Source organism: Amblyomma americanum, chromosome 4 (assembly GCF_052857255.1).
Source record: "Amblyomma americanum isolate KBUSLIRL-KWMA chromosome 4, ASM5285725v1, whole genome shotgun sequence".
NCBI classification, from domain to species: domain Eukaryota; kingdom Metazoa; phylum Arthropoda; class Arachnida; order Ixodida; family Ixodidae; genus Amblyomma; species Amblyomma americanum.
Window position 1 is genome coordinate 100,595,441 of NC_135500.1, and position 19,662 is coordinate 100,615,102.

At 46.7% G+C, this 19,662-nt stretch overlaps 1 non-coding gene across 1 annotated transcript; it reads left to right on the top strand.

Moving 5' to 3' along the window:
• The first annotated feature begins 1,040 nt into the window (after positions 1-1,040).
• Positions 1,041-1,114, top strand: TRNAS-GGA (transfer RNA serine (anticodon GGA)). Its single transcript has one exon. It is a non-coding gene; the product is annotated as a tRNA-Ser (tRNA).
• Positions 1,115-19,662: the final 18,548 nt, after the last annotated feature.

Sequence of the window (19,662 nt, forward strand, 5' to 3'; positions counted from 1 at the left end):
CAAATAGAATCAAGTCAACCTTAGACTTTAAATAAGCTTACGTAGCGCATATTCGACAATCAACCATATTCACAGTATCAATCAGGCGATAAAGAAATGCGCGGAGAATAACCAACGCACATATATATATATATATATATATATATATATATATATATATATATATATATATATATATATATATATATATATATATATATGTATATATATATATATTAGCAGACAAGGTAAAGGAAATGAGGGGCTCGCTTTGACAAACCTATGAAGGGAGCCAACAGTCACCGTAACCAAGATGCTTAGGGGAATGTTTAATTTGTTTTTTTTTTAATGTGTAGTGCTGATCAGTAAGATAATAATACTTAGATTAATCTATCGCTTAAAGAAAATTACTTATAAAGCAGCAGAAGAAACAACCATGCCGCCGGTGGGATCCGAACCAACGACATCGGAATATCGCGTCCGGTGCTCTTACCAACTGAGCTACGGCGACGGCTGTCCAATCTGCTTCTCTCGTGAGAGTGTTCACCAGTGTTCACCTTGAGAGTGTTCACCAGCGCCACCCTCGTCCATAGCGGCGGACGTTGCACGTCCTGTATTACCGCGAGTGTCACGTGGAACGTTTCTTCTGCTGCTTTATAAGAAATTTTCTTTAAGCGATAGATTAATCTAAGTAGTATTGCCTTACTGATCAGCACTACACATTAAAAAAACAAATTAAACATTCCCCTAAGCGCCTTGGTTTCGGTGACTGTTGGCTCCCTTCATGAGTTTGTCAAAACGAGCCCCTCATTTCCTTTGCCTTGTCTGCTAATAGCTTAACGAGGGTCTCGGTTCTGGCAGTCCTGATGCCATAGGTAGCATAAGAGGGCTCTCGCACAGTTTCCGCCCCCGCCGTAAGATGACGTTCCACGTGACACTCGCGGTAATACAGGACGTGCTACGTCCACCGCTATGGACGACGGGGGCGCTGGGGAACACTCTCAAGGTTCGCTTACACCAAATAAACATAAATACCCACGAGAGCAGCAGATTGGACAGCCGTCGCCGTAGCTCAGTTGGTAAGAGCACCGGACGGGATATTCAGAGGTCGTGGGTTCGGATCCCACCGGCGGCATGGTTGTTTCTTCTGCTGCTTCATAAGCAATTTTCTTTAAGCGATAGATTAATCTAAGTATTATTGTCTTACTGATCAGCACTACACATTAAGAAAAAACAAATTAAATATGCCCCTAAGCACCTTTGTTTCGGTGACTGTTCGCTCCCTTCATAAGTATATATATATATATATATATATATATATATATATATATATATATATATATATATATATATATATATATATATATATATATATATATATATATATATATATATATATAGAGAGAGAGAGAGAGAGAGAGAGAGAGAGTTCATTGATTACGAGACAGCATTTGACGCAGTGGTAACCTCAGCAGTCATGCAGGCATTGCGGAATCAGGTTGCATAAGAGTCATGATAAAATACTGGAAGACATCTGCAACGACTGCATAGCTACCATAGCCTTTCATAAAGTCAGCAGTGATATTGCTATAAGGAAGGGTGTCAGGCAGGGAGACACGATCTCGACAATGCTAATCTCGGCCTGTTTACAGGAGGTGTTGCTAGGCCTGCATTGTGAACAGTCGGGGTGAAGAATTAATGAAGAATACCTAAGTAATTTGCGATTTGCTAATGATTTTCTCTTTCTATGTCAATCAGGAGATTAACTGCAAAGCACGGTCGATGAGTTAGACAGGAAGAGCGAAACAATGGGCCTCAAAATGAACGTCCAGAAAACCAAGGTAATCTTCAATAGACTCGCAAGAAAACGCCAGCTAACAATTGGTAGCGACTTGCTGGATTTGACATTGTGCTGTGCGATGTCAGTGCCCGGAATAATTTCGACCACCTGGGGATCTTCAACGGGCACTGACATCGTGTGCTGTGTGATCGATTTCAGTGCGTGTTAAAGATCGCCAGGTGGTCCGGAATAATTTCTACCACCTGGGGATCTTTAACGGGCACTGACATCGTGTGCTGTGTTATCGATGTCAGTGCCCGTTAAAGATCGCCAGGTGGTCCGGAATAATTTCTACCGCCTGGGGATCTTTAACGGGCACTGACATCGGGTGCTGTGTGATGCGAGTGCATGTTAAAGATCCCCAAGTGGACAAAATTATTCTGGAGCGTTCTACTATGTTACCTCTTTCTTCCTTCTTGAACCCCCTCCGTTATTCCTTCTCTTAAGGCAGGGTTCAGGTGTCCGCCGATATGTGGCAGATACTGCACCATTTCCTTTCCCCAAAAACCAATTCCCGATTTTTTTCGTATCCGTCCTCATGCACGGGCGAATCTTGGCGTCCGACATCAGCCCACGGCGTTTTGTGGTGCAGTTTGCTTGCTTCAATCTTCGGCCGGCTATATTTTCGCGCCTTGAGACAGAAAGCGAGCCTAATACACCTGTCGCACGGGGCTACTTCTCGGCCTTTGCCGTAAAGCTGTCTTATTGCACTAAAGGAGGAAAACCGAAAAGGAGCAGCGACGCTGCTACACGGCAAATCCAAAGGATCTACAACGCGGCCTCCGTGAATGCCAAAAGTCACCTCTGTGTGTGCAGCGGCGCTAGTAACATTATGAAATTAAAGCAGACGGTAGCACTTCAGCTAAGAGTGCTTTCGTTTATGTTGGAAAAAGTAGCTATCACGATAATAAACGAGCGTTCTGACGTTGAGAAACGAATATTTTGAAACAAAGCTTCTTTTTTTTTTTCATCGTTCTCGGTCCGACCACGGTAGGCGCACTTTTCCGTTCGGCTCGTCGTCGTGTTCGAGAAGCGTGCTTTGTTGCTTTTGCCTTTGTGCACACAAGCAAACTCAAAACATGCACACAACAAAGAGCAAATGAAGAAAAAACAGCAAAGCGAGATGCGCAAGCACGTGTGTGTCGATGCGGCTGCTGAAAAGCGTTCAAGTCCTTTCTTAGCAGTGTGGATGTCTTTAGTCATAGCCTCCTCTACGGTTAAGTGCACTGTAACGCAAAATTCACCATTAAATAAGATAAATTAGGTATTTTTTTGCGGTTTCAAAACTAAAAATTGCGTCAATTTTTTATTCTTTGAGCTTGCTAGCTGGCGCTTCCGTCTGGGTTGCTCCTTTAATGGGCCTGTCACACTAGGCCAACAGTCGGCCGATTCGGTCTGTCAAAACCATGTCGTCGTGATGTCTGGCTCTATGTCACACTGCGCCGACGAAAACAGTCGGCCGACTGTCGGCGTCGGCGCCATGTCACCCACAAGACGGCAGTTGGCTGATGGTCCGCCAACTCCCATGTCACACTAGCGAGACAGCGTGCGAGACCTCCCGCCGACTTGGCCTTTTCTCGTTCTCACTCTTTTGTCATTTCCTGCTATGCGAAATTCATGGGTCGGGACGCTTCATTTTTAACTCTTTTAAATAAATCCCACCATAGTAAAACAAACTCTTTAACAATCGTGATTATGAACCTAGGTTGAGGGCAGCCCAGTACTGAGCGGCACTTATTGCTGGGTCAGAAAGGCATGGCTCGAAAAATAAATTTAGTCGCTCGCGGGTAAACAGGACGGGGGAGATTATTTAAGGCTAAAATAATAAAAAGAAAAAAATTCCGGCCAAGCGGATTTGAACTCAGAACCTCTGGAATGCGAAGCTACTGCCATACCCACGACGCCTAGGAGAACAGAGTAATTTTCCTCCTTCAGAGATGCTGATAAGAAGCACTCCGCAGAGTTATACTCGCGACAGAAGTAAAGCAGGCGACTCATGTTCGAAAACTCGGCCGCCGCGATGCACCAGTCGCTGCTTGCGCATTGCAGCCCCACTGCAAGCAGGGACACACGGAGCAGCAAGCATCGTTGAGCCGCTCGACTCAAGCACTCGAGCTCAAAGTGTACGCTTTGCCACCCGCAGCGGTGTGATTACTGCTTGGCTTGGTGGTGAAGTTCGCACCAGAAAAGAAGAAATAGCCATATTATCAGAAAGACCGCCTGCTATACACGAGCACCGACAAAGCATGCTTGCGCTAGTAGCGAGCTTTCGGCAACGGCACCGCCCGCGGTCCCGCCAGGCGACGAACTGTGCTGCTGCCTGGCGCAGCGGACGCCGCTTCGCAAGTAGCCTGCGCTATATCTCTTAATATCGCTTGGCTGTTAACAGTATAATCGCACCATGAACTAAAATTATGGTCAATTTCCGCGACACCTTCGGCTGCGGAGCTAGTGGACCGCTGCGGGCGACAGGCGAGCCGGACCACAACGGCGGGCCAGCGGCAGCTTGCGGGGCGATTCTGGCGAGATATATTGCTCTTATCAAAGTTGTTGTTTTTACCAGCAACTCGGTGTTGATCAACGATCCTCAGAAATGATACATTTGTCACATTTTTCAGTCTCAGCGTTTATTGCTTACGTCAAAACAATCTTAAGCTGATTTTTATTACGGCGGCGGACGGGATCCATGCTGGCCTGCCGGTGAGCAGGCTCGGTTTACTTCACGTTCGCAAAAGAAGAAAAAAACGAAACAGCCATGCTATCAGAAAGGCCGCATGCTATATTCGAGCAACGACACCATGCCTGCGCAACAGCCGCGCTTTCGGCAACGACGACGCCTGCGGGAGCGCCAGGGCGACGAACTGCGCTGCTTCCCGGCTGCCGTACTCGTCGCTAAGCCTAGCCGGTTTCGCATCGATGCCGCAGCTCAGGGCTCTTTGGAACAAGCCTGCGCCGTAATAAAGAAACTTCTCTAGTCACCCCTTTACTGCCAACCTGTCCCATAATAAAATAAAGTTATGCACGATTTCCGCGACGCCTTCAGCAGCGGATCTAGCAGATGTCAGGCGAGCCGCACGAAGCAGCAGTAGCACTAGCAGGCGGCTATAGGATGAAATTTGCTTGTGTCGTAGTTATCACTTCAACCAGCAGCTTAGCATTGGCCAACGATCCTCAGTAATGATACCTTTTTGGACATTCATCTATCCCAGAGCTTGTTATGAACATAAACAAACAGTACTATAGCGAAATCGTGTTCGTGTCTCATGAATGTTTTTGCTCGGCGACCGATCTCGCGACGACACGGTCGGCAGACCGATTTTGTCGGCGTCGCGGGCGTCAAAGCATGTCACACTACGGAGACATCTGGTCGTCGGACGAGTTGGTGTCGTTGTCGGCCTAGTGTGACAGCTTGGTCTGCCACAGACAATGTCTGCCGACCGGGTTGGCCGATCTTTCGTGTCTTTGTCGGGTCGGCGTCGGCGGCGTGTCGGGCTAGTGTGACAGTGCCCTTAGCAACTTTAAGGCCGCTGACGGCCGCCTTTATTGCTACGGACCTTTATCGCAAAGGTCTCGACGCTTTGCCGTGTAAATGCGCGTCACGCGCCTTTGGGGCAAAGTACCTTAATTTCTAAGGCCTTGCAAGTGCCCGTGTGACAGGGGTATAAGAGCTTTATATGAGCTTTACAAATACATGACCACATTGACAAAGGGGGGCCATTCAGGTGCTTAATTAGAGGGGCATATAATCCGCATGCAAAGTTTAACTTTTGAAACATAACAGAAATTACAGTGGCCTTTTAAATAAGCAAATGTTCCTGTAAAATTCCTGCTAGGTTATTATTCTGGGAATCTACATGTGGACTATTTTTGATATTTACAGATTGATATTTTTAAACCCGTGAAAGATAAGTCGCTGTGTAGCGACCATTTGAACTACACTGCAAAGAGGACAATGTGAACATTTTGGAGTGAACTAAAAGACAACTAGTTAACTGAAATAACTCGTCAACTTTATATTGTCGACATTAGGGCTTAAGATTCTGGAGCGAACTTCAAGGCTTGCGATATCAACATTGACAGCGGTCATCAGCACTTCGGGAATTGGTACTGTGATTTAACAAAGAAGAGCATCACATTCCTTTAAATTCTTCAAAGCTCTTTCTGCTGGCTTCCTGGTGTTGCACATTCATAAAATGGCGCCCCTCGAATATCGAGTGACGGAAGTAGACGCAATTCGAATATTTTATGCTGTACACGAAAATGGCGTGATTTCAAGAGATACCACGCGGTGGGACACCGGTTATAAATACGTAACGCTGCAACGTAATTTACCAATTTTTCAAAAGCCTATTTTTGAAAGACCGTATTTCCAACCACAATACTTCGGTTTACTAAATGAGCGCTTGGGCATAGTAATTTGAATACAGCGAAGTTTGACTGAAGGCAATTGTTTTTGTAGGTCCCGTCAGCTATTTCAGCAAGGGCCAAGGAGGTGTCGCAAGGTACTTACTTTAATGGCTGTTTTTTTTACATGGTACGCTTGCCAGCAGTTACTTTTTTAGGGACCTGTCTTTATAATAAGACCAATATTGTGCTTTGTATTCAATCATTCAATTTATATTCATGTGTCGGTCACGTATTTATTTTTTTCCGCCAATTCTTAATCGCTTTCCTGTATCTGTTGAGCTATCGCAGAATAAAGCAACAGGAAATGCTGAAATTCTAAACAGGCGGAGGCGACCCTTTATTTACTTACGGCTCCTTTGTCGTTACACGAGGTTATGTAATTGTAATAAATCGTCCTGTACTCTTGTTTCTTAGAGCAGATTCTTAATTATTCCCTGTCTGTCTTCTGCACAGCGACAGTCTATTCGCCAAGCAAAACGTATGTTTAAGGTTGTGGTTTTAGATCAGTAGACTGTCTGGCTAAACCAGCCGCATGCGGGATAAAGATTGGGTGCTTTTCGCTGATTTAGGCTTGAATGTTATCGGCTTTCATTTACAGTTTAAATTCCTGAACAGAAACGCTCGTTCTATGCAAATATAAGGCAGATTCTCCAAAAATGGCGATACTTGGGCCTAGTAAGTGGTTCATGATGTTTCAATGCGCTCAACTTTTTACAGAACGAGGAGACAAAAGAACCAGACATAAGAACTCGCACTTTGTGCTGTTGTTGTGTCTTCTCGTTTTACAAAGAGTGAAGTCCGATGAACCATCAAGATTCCCAAAAGCTGGCTGCAAAATACGTTTGTATGTTAAGAAATACATTACGCGAAGATATGTAGCAGAAACGGGGAAGAAGAAAACTGCCTATAAAAAAAAGGTGTTCTTTCTCTAATTACCCAACAGCTTATGCTATTGTTGTCGGGGACTAAGACGCCGCGACAGGGTGGCGGCAAAAATATGCGCAAGATCGTTTACCACGAAATTCTTAGGAATTCAGAGAGTATTGAGGGCCGTGATTAAAGCAGATGAGCTTCCGTGACATGCTCTGAGGCAATCAACTACCATTATGCTCTGCGACAACCCATGCCAATTATTCTGAAAATGTTATTTTGCAAGAAGAGGGCTAGACTGCACGCTAACAGAGAACTATAATCATGCATCGGGATCTACAAATGTCAACGTTAGCACATAAGTTAGTTGTGCACCGCTGCACTGCTGTCGCCCTGTATTGAGATGCCGCATGTAGTGCATAGGGATTTTAGCATTTGCGGGCAGCTTTCGTGCAGTCGCAAAATAATTCTACTTTCGAAAGGCTAGAAAATATGAGTAGCATTGAGGAAGTGGCAGGCTCTTTCTGACTGAAGCGCGTCGTTCTCGAAATTGAGTTTCGATATTTTACAATTTTGTCTCAGTCAACAGCTCAGTTAGCAGGGCTATGGTTTAATGCTCCGCTTCTAAATTTAACAACTTCCAATTATATATCTGAATGTAGAATGGTCATGTCATTGCATTAGGTTCTTCCTACTTATTATGCCTCTAAACGCACGAGCAATTTAGGCTACACCGCAAAACCGACGGAACTCGAAGTACAGTTCACTCCGGCTAAATGCATGCGGTACAAAAATCATCTGTCAGGTGAAATCATAAAAAAACTTGCTGGTAGGGCACCGAATTCAAGGAGCCTGCCCCTGGCGCCCTTTAGGCGGCCGCTACGCCAAGAACTCAGCGATGAGAAATGGAGAATGGGTACTAGAGGAGCAGGAGTTAACACGAAACGAAGAAAGCACATGGGCCGCCACGCAGCGGCTGCAGCTCGCTTCGCAGGCTGGACGGAACATCATTCTGGTTTAGCCGCGAGCAATGATGTTCATAACAATAAGCAGATGGGCCGTCACGCAACGGCTGTAGTTCGCTTCACAGGCTGGACGGAACAGCATTCTGGTTTAGCCGCGAGCAATGATGTTCATAACAATAAGCACAAGGGCCGCCACGCAGCGGCTGTAGTTCGCTTCACAGGCTGGACGGAACAGAATTCTGGTTTAGCCGCGAGTAATGATGTTCATAACAATAAGCACATGGGAAGCCACGCAGCGGCTGCAGCTCGCTTCGCAGGCTGGACGGAACATCATTCTGGTTTAGCCGCGAGTAATGATGTTCATAACAATAAGCACATGGGCCGCCACGCAGCGGCTGCAGCTCGCTTCGCAGGCTGGACGGAAGATCATTCTGGTTTAGCCGCGAGCAATGATGTTCATAACAATAAGCAGATGGGCCGTCACGCAACGGCTGTAGTTCGCTTCACAGGCTGGACGGAACAGCATTGAGGTTTAGCCGCGAGCAATGATGTTCATAACAATAAGCATATGGGCCGCCACGCAGCGGCTGTAGTTCGCTTCACAGGCTGGACGGAACAGAATTCTGGTTTAGCCGCGAGTAATGATGTTCATAACAATAAGCACATGGGCCGCCACGCAGCGGCTGCAGCTCGCTTCGCAGGCTGGACGGAACATCATTCTGGTTTAGCCGCGAGTAATGATGTTCATAACAATAAGCACATGGGCCGCCACGCAGCGGCTGCAGCTCGCTTCGCAGGCTGGACGGAACATCATTCTGGTTTAGCCGCGAGCAATGATGTTCATAACAATAAGCAGATGGGCCGTCACGCAACGGCTGTAGTTCGCTTCACAGGCTGGACGGAACAGCATTCTGGTTTAGCCGCGAGCAATGATGTTCATAACAATAAGCACAAGGGCCGCCACGCAGCGGCTGTTCGCTTCACAGGCTGGACGGAACAGCATTGAGGTTTAGCCGCGAGCAATGATGTTCATAACAATAAGCATATGGGCCGCCACGCAGCGGCTGTAGTTCGCTTCACAGGCTGGACGGAACAGAATTCTGGTTTAGCCGCGAGCAATGATGCTCATAACGATGGATGGATGGATGGAAGGTAGGAGCATCCCCTTTGAAACGGGGCAGTGGTTGTTGCCACTATACTCAGTTTTTTCTTTTATTTTTGTTTACTCTGCTGTAAGTTGTTAATACAATTCGCTATTTTCTTTAAAAAAACGTCATCCTACACTTTAAAACTTATGTCACCTCTCTCCTTTTGTACCACCAATACTCCAATCGCTTTTTGCTAATTTCCACCGCAGATTTAGTTACATGACTATTGTTATCTCTAAACCATAAGGCCTCAGGAAGAGTGACTGTGCCTGCATCGACATCGGTATGGATACCATCGCATTTTAGGATGAGCTGTTCTATTGTTTCTACAGATTTACCACACACAGCACATGTGTCATCTTCTTCGTTAAATTTTTTTCTGTAGCTGCGCGTTCTAAGACACCCTGACCTAGCTTCAAAGAGGAGGGCACTGCCTCTTGAGTGATCATAAAACGTTTCCTTCCTGATCTGCCTTTTCCAGCATCAATATAGTTCTACACTATGTTTCTTTTCCATTGAATCTATCCAATTTTTACCTTCGACGTTTTTAACCTGTCGTTTAATGCTCTTTCTTTCTCCTCCTCGTCTCTGGAAAACTTACTGGCCAGCTTTCTAGTTCGTTTCAGCCACTGTGTGTTAACGCTCTTTCTGCACAGGTATTTAAATACCTTAGCTGGCCACCGGTTATCATCCAATTTCCTCATGCGTTCTTCGTATAGTACTTTACTCTGGGCTTCTCGTGCTTCGAACGTTGCCCAGCCCATATCCCCGTGTACTGCCTCGTTGGTGGTTTTCCTGTGGGCACCTAGTGTTAACAATAAGCACATGGGCCGCCACGCAGCGGCTGTAGTTCGCTTCACCGGCTGCAAGGAAGAGCATTCAAGATTAGCCGCGAGCAATGATGTTCATACCAATAAGGACATGGGCCGCCACGCCGCGGCGGTAGTTCGCTTCAAATGCTGGACGGAACAGCATTCTGTTAGCCGCGAGCAATGATGTTCATAACAAAAATCACATGGGTCGCCACGCAGCAGGTGTAGTTCGCGTCACAGGCTCGACAGAACAGCATTCTGGTTTAGCGGAGAGCAATAATGTTCATAACAATAAGCAAATGAGCCGCCACGCAGCGGCTGTAGTTCACTTCACAGGCTGGACGGAACAGCATTCTGGTTTAGCCGCGAGCAATGATGTTCATAACAATAAGCACATGGGCGGCCACGCAGCGGCTGTAGTTCGCTTCACAGCCTGGACGGAACAGCATTCTGGTTTAGCCGCGAGCAATGATGTTCATAACAATAAGCACATGGGCCGCCACGCAGAGGCTGTAATTCGCTTATCAGGCTGGACGGAACAGCATTCTGGTTTAGCCGCGAGCAATGATATTCATAACAATAAGCACATGGGTCGCCACGCAGCGGCTGTAGTTAGCTTCACAGGTTGGACGGAACAGAATTCTGGTTTAGCCGCGAGCAAGGATGTTCATAACAATAAGCGCATGGGCCTCCACGCAGCGGCTGTAGTTGGCTTCACAGGCTGGACGGAACAGCATTCTGGTTTAGCCGCGAGCAATGATGTTCATAACAATAAGCGCATGGGCCGTCACGCAGCGGCTGTAGTTCGCTTCACAGGCTGGACGGAACAGCATTCTGGTTTAGCCGCGAGCAATGATATTCATAACAATAAGCACATGGGTCGCCACGCAGCGGCTGTAGTTAGCTTCACAGGTTGGACGGAACAGAATTCTGGTTTAGCCGCGAGCAATGATGTTCATAACAATAAGCGCATGGGCCGCCACGCAGCGGCTGTAGTTGGCTTCACAGGCTGGACGAAACAGCATTCTTGTTTAGCCGAGAGCAATGATATTCATAACAATAAGCGCATGGGCCGTCACGCAACGGCTGTAGTTCGCTTCACAGGCTGGACGGAACAGCATTCTGGTTTAGCCGCGAGCAATGATGTTCATAACAATAAGCGCATGGGCCGCCACGCAGCGGCTGTAGTTGGCTTCACAGGCTGGACGAAACAGCATTCTTGTTTAGCCGAGAGCAATGATATTCATAACAATAAGCACATGGGTCGCCACGCAGCGGCTGTAGTTAGCTTCACAGGTTGGACGGAACAGAATTCTGGTTGAGCCACGAGCAATTATGTTCATAACAATAAGCGCATGGGCCGCCACGCAGCGGCTGTAGTTGGCTTCACAGGCTGGACGAAACAGCATTCTTGTTTAGCCGCGAGCAATGATATTCATAACAATAAGCACATGGGTCGCCACGCAGCGGCTGTAGTTAGCTTCACAGGTTGGACGGAACAGAATTCTGGTTGAGCCACGAGCAATTATGTTTATAACAATAAGCGCATGGGCCGTCACGCAACGGCTGTAGTTCGCTCCACAGGCTGGACGGAACAGCATTCTGGTTTAGTCGGAAGCAATGATGTTCATAACAATAAGCGCATGGGCCGCCACGCAGCGGCTGTAGTTGGCTTCACAGGCTTGACGAAACAGCATTCTTGTTTAGCCGCGAGCAATGATATTCATAACAATAAGCACATGGGTCGCCACGCAGCGGCTGTAGTTAGCTTCACAGGTTGGACGGAACAGAATTCTGGTTGAGCCACGAGCAATTATGTTCATAACAATAAGCGCATGGGCCGCCACGCAACGGCTGAAGTTCGCTTCACAGGCTGGACGAAACAGCATTCTGGTTTAGCCGCGTGCAATGATGTTCATAACAATAATCACATGGGTTGCCACGCAGCGGCCGTAGTTCGCTTCACATGCTGGACGGAACAGCATATTGGTTTAGCGTAGAGCAATGATGTTCATAGCAATAAGCGCATTGGCCGCCACGCAGCGGCTGTAGTTCGCTTCACAGGCTGGACGGAAACGCATTCTTGTTTAGCCGCGAGCAGTGATGTTCATACCAATAAGCGCATGGGCCGCCACGCAACGGCTGAAGTTCGCTTCACAGGCTGGACGAAACAGCATTCTGGTTTAGCCGCGACCAATGATGTTCAAATCAATAAGCGCCTGGGCGACCACGCAGCTTTGCAGTTCGCTTCACATGCTGGACGGAACAGCATACTGGTTTAGCGTAGAGCAATGATGTTCATAACAATAAGCGCATTGGCCGCCACGCAGCGGCTGTAGTTCGCTTCACATGCTGGACGGAACAGCATTCTGGTTTAGCGTAGAGCAATGATGTTCAGAACAATAAGCGCATGGGTCGCCACGCAGCGGCTGTAGTTCGCTTCACATGCTGGACGGAACAGCATTCTGGTTTAGCGTAGAGCAATGATGTTCAGAACAATAAGCGCATGGGTCGCCACGCAGCGGCTGTAGTTCTCTTCACATGCTGGACGGAACAGCATTCTGGATTAGCGTAGAGCAATGATGTTCAGAACAATAAGCGCATGGGTCGCCACGCAGCGGCTGTAGTTCGCTTCACATGCTGGACGGAACAGCATATTGGTTTAGCGCAGAGCAATGATGTTCATAGCAATAAGCGCATTGGCCGCCACGCAGCGGCTGTAGTTCGCTTCACAGGCTGGACGGAACAGCATTCTTGTTTAGCCGCGAGCAGTGATGTTCATACCAATAAGCGCATGGGCCGCCACGCAACGGCTGAAGTTCGCTTCACAGGCTGGACGAAACAGCATTCTGGTTTAGCCGCGACCAATGATGTTCAAATCAATAAGCGCCTGGGCGACCACGCAGCGTTGCAATTCGCTTCACATGCTGGACGGAACAGCATACTGGTTTAGCGTAGAGCAATGATGTTCATAACAATAAGCGCATTGGCCGCCACGCAGCGGCTGTAGTTCGCTTCACATGCTGGACGGAACAGCATTCTGGTTTAGCGTAGAGCAATGATGTTCAGAACAATAAGCGCATGGGTCGCCACGCAGCGGCTGTAGTTCGCTTCACATGCTGGACGGAACAGGATACTGGTTTAGCGTAGAGCAATGATGTTCAGAACAATAAGCGCATGGGTCGCCACGCAGCGGCTGTAGTTCGCTTCACATGCTGGACGGAACAGCATTGGTTTAGCGGAGAGCAATGATGTTCATAACGATAAGCAAATGGGCCTCCACGCAGCGGCTGTATTTCGCTTCACATTCTGGACGGAACAGCATTCTGGTTTATCCGTGAGCAATGATGTTCATAACAATAAGCGCATGGGCCGTCGCGCAGCGGCTGTAGTTCGCATCACAGCGTGGACGGAACAGCATTGGTTTTATTGGAGAGCAATGATGTTCATAACGATAAGCAAATGGGCCGCCACGCAGCGGCTGTATTTCGCTTCACATTCTGGACGGAACAGCATTCTGGTTTATCCGTGAGCAATGATGTTCATATCAATAAGCGCATTGGCCACCACGCAGCTGCTGTAGTTCGCCTCACAGGCTGGACGGAAGAGCATTCTGGTTTAGACGCGAGCAATGATGTCCATAACAATAAGCACATGGGCCGCCACGCAGCGGCTGTAGTTCGCTTCACAGGCTGGACGGAACAGCATTCTGGTTTAGCCGCGAGCAATGGCACAGCATCGTGGCACGGTTGCTTGACAGCATGCGTTTGTTCATGCAGATAGCGGGATATCTTCAGATCTACGTGGCATCGACCGCTCCAACAGACACCGCATGGATTGCACCTGCACCTTATTGCTGTTTTGCTGACCTGGCTTCATATGACCCGTCCTGGCAACCCTCTTGGACCGTGGCTCCTTCGCAGAAGTTCAGCTCATCGCCTACGACATCACCATTTCCTCTGGATATAAACGAACGCCAGCGGCCCGCGCCTTCCAGTGGGCGTGTTAACAGCATCGTGGCACGGTTGCTTGACAGCATGCGTTTGTTCATGCAGATAGCGGGATATCTTCAGATCTACGTGGCATCGACCACTCCAACAGACACCGCATGGATTGCACCTGCACCTTATTGCTGTTATGCTGACCTGGCTTCATATGACCCGTCCTGGCAACCCTCTTGGACCGTGGCTCCTTCGCAGAAGTTCAGCTCATCGCCTACGACATCACCATTTCCTCTGGATATAAACGAACGCCAGCGGCCCGTGCCTTCCAGTGGGCGTGTGAACAGCATCGTGGCACGGTTGCTTGACAGCATGCGTTTGTTCATGCAGGTTAGTAATGACGTTCCTATGTTTGCAAAGAAATCTAGCAATGATTGTCTTGTGCTGTTCCCACGCCCGCAAGTGCTATTAGGTTTGCTTGTGCAGTCATTTGATGTGTGTGCTCAGCTGGTTCTGCAGTCGGGTGATGTCGAACTTAACCCTGGCCTTGGTACGCGTTCTAAGAACAGTGAAACGGATGACTCTGTACAGGAAAAGCTTAATGACGTGTTAACTTTATCACAGAACGTTAACTCACGCACTGCTAGAATGGAAACCGAACAGTTACGCTTAATTGCTTCCATATCTGAAATAAAGGAAAATCAGGAATCTATGAAAAACAATATCTACGATATCGATGCGAGGCTGTCGGCAGTTGAACTTCAAGCTTCTGCTTCTGACGCAGCTCAACAAGAGCTGCTGACCCTACGCGAACTCGCTGATAACCTGATTAGCGAGAATGCCAAATTGCGGCTTAGTCAGTCACAGCTCGAATACAGGCAGCGAAGAGACAATCTATTGTTTTTTGGCTTACGTGACAGTCCAACGGAAACATGGGAAGGAACGGAAGACAAGCTTTTGAGCGTTATCTCTAAATGCTTCAGTCCGGCGCTTATGAAGGATGCGTTTGAACGTACCCATAGGATTGGTACATTTACGGATGATAAATGTCGCCCGGTCATCGTGAAGTTCTCCTCCTTTAAAACAAAGCAACAAATTCTATCCCAGTCAGCGAAACTTAAAGATGAAGGTATCACCGTAAGTGAAGATTACTCGTAGGAAACGCGTCAGGCCAGGAAAAAGCTGCTTCAATTCGCTAAGGGTAAGGACTCGTTTTACAAGCTTAGGCACAACAAACTGTACATTAAGAACAAATGCTACAGTTATAACCCTGCTCGCGACTGCGTTTTCATGGAGGCTAATCTTCGGGCATCATCAACTTCTCTTGATAGTAACTCAAGTCACGGTATCGCTGCTTCATCACATGCTGAGCCGACTGATCGATTGTCTCCTTCGCCAGTCCACAATCAGCAGTCAAATGACGGTACCTCTGGCTCGACCTACGCGCCGTAGGGCTGCGCGAGGGGCAGTGGGCCAGTGTCCGATACTGGCAACTCGCTTTCTTTTCTTTTTTCCAACATACGAAGCTTACTACCCAAGCGCGATGAACTTAATCCTATCATTGATTCGTGTGATGCTGATGTCGTCTTACTAACCGAAACATGGCTTTCTTCCAAGATAGCGGACATTGAACTATTTGACTGCAAAAAACGCTATAACGGTTTAGATCTGACAGAAGTGAGAGATCTGGAGGAGGTGTTTTAATAGCTGTCGCGGATAATTTTGTAGCATCGCCTATTAATATTCCAACTAGCCTGGAACTGGTTTGGGTGGAACTTAGTGTACGTTTTAAGAGAATGATTTTGGGTATATGTTACCGTCCCCCGTCCTCGAGCCATACATTCGTTGATGAATTGCATGATTCCCTTAACATGATCACTGTACGATTTCCGAGTACACCTATTGTCTTCGCTGGTGACTTTAACTACCCTAGTATCGTGTGGACTAGTACATCACCTTATCTCAGCTCTTTTTCTACTGAGTGTAAAAAGTTTTTGTCAACTTGTATGGATTTCAATCTTTCGCAGTTAGTCTCTAAACCTACTCGAACTACTTTATCCTCATCGAATGTTTTAGATCTTGTTCTAACTAACGTGCCTTATCATATCCCTTCGATTTTTTACCTACCTGGTCTCAGTGATCATTCTTTGCTGCATTTTGATGCACAAATTCCTGTATCTATCCGAGTTAGTCAGACTAAACACATTAGAGATTATAAACGGGCTGACTTTAATGCTATTAACTGCGAACTAGCTGGTTTTTTGGATGATTACTTACCAGGCTTTTCACAGCGTTCTCTTTACGCTAACTGGGATTTGTTCAAGGATATCGTTGAACATCTCATTAACACTTTTGTACCATTAAGATCTTTGAAGTGCGATCGGGAATCACCTTGGTTTAATAATGTTTTAAAAAGACTATCCAATAAAAAGAAGCGCTTGTTCCGCTCTGCGAAGTTGTTGAATTCTAAACAACGATGGGAGGCCTACTTTTCCGCAGCTGCAGAGTACAAAGGTGTGCTAAAAACGCAAAGGACACATTTTTTAACCACACACTGCCTGCTATGCTGGTCAATAATCCAAAACAATTTTGGAATGTAGTTAACAAGAAAGACCCTTCCACAATACTACTTACTTCTTCTGATGGTGTTGCCTTTCCTCCATACGAATGTGCTTCTGTTCTAAATAATATATTTGCTGCGGCATTTTCTACCAACGTTTCTCTTGTTCATCGCGTGTGCCCTGTTTTTGATGCTCTTCCTATGGATCCAGTTATATTCGACGCGTCAGGCATCCAGTGCATCATAGAAAATCTTAAGGTTTCCTCTTCCTGCGGTGTTGACAACATTAATTCGAAGTTTTTAATTATTATAAAGTACTATTGTTCCATAATTCTTACTAAATTGTTTGAGCAGTCTCTTGCAACAGGTTGTATTCCCAATGATTGGAAAATTGGGAAGGTGATTCCACTGCATAAGTCCGGAAGTAAACATTCTCCTGATAACTTTAGACCTATATCACTCACTAGTATTCCGTGCAAGATCATGGAACACGTCATATATTCTCATCTCATCTCTTTTTTAGAATCTAACTCCTTTTTCAGCATTGCCCAGCATGGTTTTCGTAAGTCTTTTTCATGCGAAACTCAGCCTATATGTTTCACACATGACCTTCATTGCTTCCTTGACCACGGGTCTCAGGCAGATTGCATATTTTTGGACTTCTCGAAAGCGTTTGACACTGTTTCACATGAGCTTCTCTTTCTTAAATTAAGCAGTCTTAACATAGACCCTAATGTCCTTGCATGGCTACAATGCTTTCTTTCTAACCGTTCAAAATTCGTAACAGCGAACAATATAAACTCTCATTCTTTGCCTGTCCGTTCCGGCGTGCCTCAGGGGTCAGTTCTTGGGCCCCTCCTTTTTCTCATCTATATAAATGACTTACCGGCTAACATTTCTTCTTCAATTAATCTTTTTGCCGATGATTGTGTTATTTACCGCGAAATTAAAGATGGCAATGATGTCTCTTGTCTTCAATCCGATATTAACAAGGTTCTTGACTGGTGTTTTACTTGGAACATGCAACTAAACATTAATAAGTGTAAACATGTACGCATTTCTCGTCTCTCTAATGCCCCTTCTTCTTATCACATTAAGAACGTGTCTCTCGAAACCGTGTCATGTTATAAATATCTGGGTGTTTACGTTTCTTGACACCTGTCTTGGAAAACTCACGTTGAATACATAATAAATAACGCTGATCGCATGCTTGGGCACCTCCGCAGAAATTTCCACGTTCATCTACTTCAATAAAATTATTACTTTATAAAACATTGGTTCGGTCCAAGTTAGAATATGCTGCATCTGTCTGGAGCCCTGGCATCGATTCACTCGTTTCAGATTTGGAAGCAGTACAGAACCGCGCATGCCGTTTCATTCTTTCTAATTATCACCGAACAAGCAGTGTAACCGCCATGAAATCAAGTTTGTCCCTACCACTTCTTTCCCACCGCAGATCAATAGCCTCATTGTGTCTCTTTCATAAAATTTACCATAACAGCTTTCTCAATCCTAAGTTACTGTCTAGACCATGTTACATATCAGCACGCGTTGATCACCGTCATAAAGTTGGAAACCCATCTTGTCACACCAAATGTTTTCATGACTCATTCATACCCCGAACTTGTGTCAGCTGGAATCACCTTCCCCACGACATCGCAGGTATTTCCGATAACAATGCATTTCGTAAAGTCCTTAATGTTTCTTTCTGAGTATGTGTCGTTTATTACTGTATAAAAATTGCCTTTTTACTGTCTACACACTGTTTTTATATATCCCCACTGCATTCTAATCTTATTGCCTTCAAGTGTTTTCACTTTTTATGTATTCCTGGTTTATTTTTGTTTTCCCTCCTTGTTTTTGCTGTTTAGGCTGAATTTTTATGTATTCCCACTCCCCTCTGTAATGCCTTCGGGCCCTGAGGGTACAATAAATGAATAAATAAATAAGTAAATAAATAAATAAATAAATAAATAAGCCCATGGGCCGCCACGCAGCGGCTGTAGTTTCGCTTCACAGGCTGGACGGAACAGCATTCTGGTTTAGCCGCGAGCAATGATGTCCATAACAATAAGCACATGGGCCGCCACGCAGCGGCTGTAGTTCGCTTGACAGGCTGGACGGAACAGCATTCTGGTTTAGCCGCGAGCAATGATGTTCATAACGATAAGCCCATGGGCCGCCACGCAGCGGCTGTAGTTTCGCTTCACAGGCTGGACGGAACAGCATTCTGGTTTAGCCGCGAGCAATGATGTTCATAACGATAAGCCCATGGGCCGCCACGCAGCGGCTGTAGTTTCGCTTCACAGCTAGACGGAACAGCATTCTGGTTTAGCCGCGAGCAATGATGTTCATAACGATAAGCCCATGGGCCGCCACGCAGCGGCTGTAGTTTCGCTTCACAGCTAGACGGAACAGCATTCTGGTTTAGCCGCGAGCAATGATGTTCATAACGATAAGCCCATGGGCCGCCACGCAGCGGCTGTAGTTTCGCTTCACAGCTAGACGGAACAGCATTCTGGTTTAGCCGCGAGCAATGATGTTCATAACGATAAGCCCATGGGCCGCCACGCAGCGGCTGTAGTTTCGCTTCACAGCTAGACGGAACAGCATTCTGGTTTAGCCGCGAGCAATGATGTTCATAACGATAAGCCCACGGGCCGCCACGCAGCGGCTGTAGTTTCGCTTCACAGCTAGACGGAACAGCATTCTGGTTTAGCCGCGAGCAATGATGTTCATAACAATAAGCCCATGGGCCGCTACGCAGCGGCTGTAGTTTCGCTTCACAGGCTGGACGGAACAGCATTCTGGTTTAGCCGCGAGCAATGATGTTCATAAAGATAAGCCCATGGGCCGCCACGCAGCGGCTGTAGTTTCGCTTCACAGCTAGACGGAACAGCATTCTGGTTTAGCCGCGAGCAATGATGTTCATAACAATAAGCCCATGGGCCGCTACGCAGCGGCTGTAGTTTCGCTTCACAGGCTGGACGGAACAGCATTCTGGTTTAGCCGCGAGCAATGATGTTCATAACAATAAGCACATGGGCCGCCACGCAGCGGCTGTAGTTTCGCTTCACAGGCTGGACGGAACAGCATTCTGGTTTAGCCGCGAGCAATGATGTTCAAAACAATAAGCACAT